This window comes from Onychostoma macrolepis, chromosome 21 (assembly GCF_012432095.1).
Source record: "Onychostoma macrolepis isolate SWU-2019 chromosome 21, ASM1243209v1, whole genome shotgun sequence".
Lineage (NCBI taxonomy): Eukaryota > Metazoa > Chordata > Actinopteri > Cypriniformes > Cyprinidae > Onychostoma > Onychostoma macrolepis.
In genome coordinates, this window is record NC_081175.1 from 2,029,113 (window position 1) to 2,035,112 (window position 6,000).

The 6,000-nt window shown below is 39.3% G+C and overlaps 1 protein-coding gene across 3 annotated transcripts in view; it reads right to left on the reverse strand.

The window, feature by feature from the left end:
- jade2 (jade family PHD finger 2) overlaps positions 1 to 5,324 on the reverse strand; it is a 50,959-nt gene extending 45,635 nt beyond the window's left edge. The window contains exon 1 of one of the 3 annotated variants that reach the window (XM_058759235.1): positions 4,821 to 5,324. The gene's annotated coding sequence lies outside the window, so the exon portion shown is untranslated. The other 2 variants (XM_058759238.1, XM_058759236.1) reach the window with 2 other exon arrangements.
- Between the last annotated feature and the right edge of the window lie 676 nt (positions 5,325 to 6,000).

Consider the following 6,000-nt stretch of genomic DNA (forward strand, 5'->3'; position numbering starts at 1 on the left):
GGAACCTTTTCATAGTACCCGAACTAATTGTGGAACTACCCACTTTTTGGCGTGTTCGCACCGCGGGAACTAGGAACAGTTTTAGTTCCCGGAACTCCGTTTGGAGGAACTATTTAGCTCCTACTTCAGAGTAGAGTCTAAATCAGTTCCATAGGAACTATCGTGACGTAAGTGTACGCTGACTGGCTAAACGCGTACGAAAACGCCCTCACCCGCCATGATTTAAAACACATACTGTGTAAACATCGCATCAACTTATATTTCGCAAGAATGGAGAACAGATGCGATAGATGGACGGACGCTTAAGTGCAGGCACTTTTGAACTCCTTTCCGATCTTTCAATCGCTTGACGTATAAGTTACGTCGACATCCCTGTTGTTAACGCATTTCTTATTTGTTTTCGTTGTTGAACGCCGCACACAAATGACGTCGCTGTCGACCGGCTTACGTCACTTCTTAGTACCCACTGTCGGTGCGAATGCAACCCTTTGATACTGGGAAATAGTTAGCGCAAAATCGTCCCAGTACTTTAGTACTGTACTTTTAGTTCTGGAACTAAAGCGGTGCGAAAGGGGCTAATGTTGTAAAAAGACCCGGTACTTCGGTACCAAGCTGGTACTAAAAAAATGAAAACGTCACGGTACCAGGTTTTAAGTACCGGTGGTACAGAGTAGCACGGAATTTGTCAAAGTTTGGATGAATTAATCAAAAGTAGGTCATTACACTTAAATCAAATCACGATATGGACTAGTATCTGTAAATATTAAGCCGCAAAAGTCGATTCAAATATAAATCCTGCATGTTCTGCGAGTCTGTGTGAATGAATGAATGGCAGAGACGCGCATTTTTTTTTTTACTACACACACTGAAGCGCGCGTGACGCTCGTGGTGATTTCAGCATCTGCCGTCTCAATGATAACATAAATACATAAACAACATCTACAGAACTGCTCTGAGAGTCACTTCACGAGCATTTTACGGTTTCATTAGAGTAAAACCAGCGTCATATCATATAGCTACACACAGAAATTTAAAGGCGTTTCTACGATTACAAATGCAGACCTGGTGTTATGTTCAAGCGGCGCGGCGCAACAACACGTAAAAAGACGGTATGAGTCATTATAATCAGTAATTATGTCCTCACTGAATGCAACAAATGCCTCGTTTATAGTGGGCTTTATTGTTTTAGTCTCGTCACGCCGGGACACGGCATCACAACATGGTAAGGGGTGTAACATTTCCGTCACATGCTTGACGTATTTGGCCAATCACAATGCAGTGGATAGCTGGCCAATCAGAGCATACCTCGCTTCTCAGAACGATGAGTTTTGTAAAAATCGGCAGTTTCAGAAAGGTGGAGCACAGAGGAGCAACAATAATGTACAGTATGTGGAAAATTATGTTTTTTGAACCTTGAACCGCGTAAACACATTGCATTACACCAAATACACAAAATAATGTTCTTTTTAGCAACATCATATGACACCTTTAAAACAATCACAATATTTATTTTGTTTCAATTGAAACAATAAACCTCTGTGCAGCACTTCGTTTGCTACAAAATAAAATAAAAGTTACATTTTACTTTGATTACATTTTTTAAATTAAATAATCTGTTAAAGTTTTATGCATTTATCTAATTACTACAGTTTTTGATAAGTGCATTCAATTATAACAAAAAAAAAAAATCTGAAAAAAAAATAAAACAATTTCTTGGTGGAAAAATATTAATATCATATTGTTGTTAATGTTAACGAACTGTTAAAGTTTCATGAATTTAATTAATTAGACATGCCTTTTGATTATCGCAATTTAATTAAACAATTAAAATGGAATCCAGAAAAAATAAAATAGGGGGGGGGGCACTTATTTCTTGGGCCCCTAAAAGTGTAGAAACATCTCAAAGATCATTCAGAGAATTTAAATCTATACCACAGCAATGCAATTATTTAAGTATTTTCTTAATAAATTATCACAAATCTAGTTTTTACTTTTTACTGCCATTATGGGGTATGGATTGTAGACGTGCAAAAAAAAAACAATTTAAAGCAGTTTAGCATAAGGTTACAAGATAAAATGTGACAAAATGAAGGGGTCTGAATACTTCTGGAAGGCACAGTAAACGTACATATTCTGTGTTTCTGATTCATAAATCAAAGCATCATCTCTCTGGGTGTAAACAGGTCTGTCAGATGGACTCTGCTGCTAAACACTGACAGCTATTGACGGTAAACATCAGGACCACATGCATCCCTCACAAACACTGAAGCTGCAGCACTAAGCAGCATGTCATGCACTGGCGTTCTACTGACTGCGTGTTATTATGGGTGATGGGAACATCAGAGCCAGAGCTCCCACAGGCAGAGCTTCATTCATGAATAACCCCCTCATATGAGAAGCACACACTGTGACCATGTGACCGCCTCGCCTCCTCCCCCACCAATCACACGGCAGATGACAAACACACTTCATATGGATGTAGCTGCTCCGCGAGATTCAATATTGTTATGGCTTTCCACCGGTTTCACAGACAAGGCTTAAACCTAGTCCCAGACTAAAATGTAAGTCTAATCGGTTTCAATTGAAATAAACTGATTGCACTGATTGATCTTAAAACATGTCAGTGCTTTTGTTTTGTCTTAAGATACACACCAGTAATGTTTTTTTTTTTTTTTTCCTAAGGCATGTTTTATAAAAAAATTACTCAAATGTCCTAATTGAACTATGGCCTAATCCTGGCTTAGTCTAAGCCCTGTCTGTGAAACCAAGCCTTTGAGTTTAAGTTAATCTGTAGCAAATTCAGTTGAAAGGGTAAGATTTGGAAAGGCACACACCCCTAAGGTCTAACAGTTGAAAACACATATCAGAGCAAAAACCAAGCCTGTAGAGCTCAGAGACGAGATTGTGTCAAGACACAGATCTGGAGAAGAGTTCAGAAAAAATTCCACTGCACTGAAGATTCACAGAAGCAAGCTGAAGTATATTTACTTGAATAAGTTAATAATTAAGTAACACATTTGCATGTTTGTGTTTCTCTGACATTGGTTGACAATGTAATGTTTAATGCACTTTATGCTGTTAATAACAACGAATGGAATATATTTTCTCTCTCTTTGTATTTTTATACCAATATGGTACAAGATCATCTTATTTAAATCAATTTGATAAACAAGTCAAAAGTAATCAACAAGTAGTCAGATTATATTACCTAAAATGTGTAACGTAATTGATTATGTAACTACAATTATCATGTAATTTGGATTTTGGAATCAGTAACGGACTGCAATTTGTAAGTGACTGCACTGATGCCAGCCCACATGAAAAAAAGTATAGTAAATACTACAGTGTTTTTGAACCTTACTATAGTAAAGTACTTGAATTAATGTGTTGTGGTAATTCTATAGCTGTTGTGGTAATATAACAACTACAGTAATATAAACAAATTGCTTTACCCAATACTAAGTTTTCAACATTATACTACAATGCACTACAGCTTACTCTAGTACAAACTAAAGTATACTACAGTATTTATCAGTTAACACTACAGTATGCCTTAGCATTCGTGAACAGTGTTGTAAATACTATACAGTACTATAGTATGGTTCAAAAACACTACAGTATTAGCATGTTTTTCATGTGGGAGTGCCATGATCTACTGTGTGATGTACAGCACTGCATGACATTTGATGTCAACTAACCACACGCATCCAGATAAATATCAAACCTTATTAATAAAACGCAGTTCCACCGATGAACGCATGCTACACGGGACTGAGAGAAACATGTTTTCCCGCCCCTCGAGCGCAGCCACGCCTCCTCCACGTGACGTCACGCCCCAGTGTGCCATGAGCAGCAGCAGACTGTAGGGGGCGTGGCAGATGACCCGCAGGGTGTTTGTGAATCTGAAGCATGCTAGGCCATTCAGTGCTCATAACTTAGCATGTCACTAAAACAAACCACTGATTTGAGTTTCAACAAACGATCTGTGCGAACGGGTTCGGCGCACTGCACTTTCAAAATAACTTTACAGGCATTACCAGTCGCAGAGTAACGGCTCCCAAAGAACTAGCGTTACAGTTGCACAGAAGAGTTATGACGGACAGATCATAAACAGACAGGTTTGCAATCGCATCAGTCTCTGTAGAACTTGCCAGAATTCAGCCGAACTTGACACTCATATGGAGATCAGAAACACCCATTCTGAAAAAAAAACATGGCACGCGTTGTTTCGCTTTAACGTTACCTTATTTGCGGTTTGCACAAGAGGGATGTCCTCGATGCACAGAAATCAGGGGATCATCTGAGGCCAGGCACATGTAGATGTATTTCCCCTCCGCAGCCAGAAATAAAAGTTACTGTCGGCGGATTGAATCATCCACAGCAGCGCCCATCCGACGCCGTTATCCGTCGACTTCGCTGTTTTTACACTTATTACGGCAACGGTTGTCGGTCCGTCATCCCCAAAATTGTTTTTGAGGAAAGCGTTCCCTCAGAATCCTGCAAAGTGAAGCGCACTAACTGCTCCAGTGGCGTGACAAGCCATCGCGAGCGCGTTCACGAATTGCGACAAGCGTTTAAATTTCGTTTCTGTCGGGTTTGGACATCCATATTCTGTTTTTTTTACCGCCTGCGTAAACAAGACCGGCTGAGGTGAGGCATCTCTCAAGCTAAAGCAACATAAGCTCACACTTATAACTCTTTTGGCGCCATATTAATGACGTACCAAAAATTTCCGTTAGCAGCGAGCGAAGAAAACCCCGTTATTGCTCGGAAGCGTTACATACGGTGGAGAAAAACGCGGCGCGAGCGCTTTGCGTTACCTGTCAAGTTTGAAAATGTCCATCAAGAAGCGAGCATGAAGAAGAAAGTCAGCGGCTTCTCTCCTCAAATGAGTGAACGGGGCGGTTCGCAAAAATAATCGACCATTTTACAGTGAATCCGATGGGGGGAGCCACGAACAAACACGAAGGAGGAAATGCTGTTTGACACAATATGACATCTTCAGTTGCACCTTTTTTTCTCGTTCAGCCGCGCAACTTTGCAAGGGGTTACATACGTAACGCTTACTGTTTAGAGCACAAACACGTGTAAAGTTTCTCACGAGGGAACATTATACAAAGTCACGTGCGTGTGATTCAGACAAAACAATAACTCGAGAAATGAAGTGGCCCCGAACATACCTGGACCCGCGAATATCAACGTATCCAAGTGGCGTTTATTAAAGAATCGCACGATATGAAACGACAGATCTAGTCGGTGTTGTGTTTGTGGTGAACCTGAGAACTAACTTCACACATCTACTGAAAAACCACCAGAGAAAAGCTCACCTCGATGTGTGCATGTATCTTTTGAGGATGCTGGACGAAGGAGAGGTTTTTAAACGCCTCAGTTAACGTGATATATTTCTATTGACATAAAGAATTCATAATAACAAGTGGCTAATCACCCTAAGCAAGGGGTTTAAGTAATATAAGCACACACTCTCAGAAATAAAGGTAGAAAAGCTGTCACTGGGGCGGGACCTTTTCAAAAGGTACATGTTTGTAACTAAAGAGTCCATTTTGGTACCTTAAAGGTGCATATTAGTACTTAAAGTGCACATATTTGAACCTAATAGGTACAAAAGTGTACCTTTTGAAAAGGTCCTGCCCCAGTGACAGCTTTTGTACCTTTATTTCTGAGAGTTTAGGCCTGATATTTTAGATTAAAATATATAATATTAAAATGTGTGTGTGTGTACTGCTGAAAAGTTTGGGATCAGTAAGATTTTGATCAAAAAAACAGTAATATTGTGAAATCTTATTGCAATTTCTAATATTGGTTTCTTGTTTTAATATACTGTAAAATAGAAATTATTACTCCAGTCTTCAGTGTCACACGATCCTTCAGAAATCATAATAATATGCTGATTTATTATTACAGTGTTGAAACTGTGCTGCTTCATATTTGGGTTTTTTTTGTAACGTGATACTTTTTTCTTTGATGAACACAAAGTTAAAA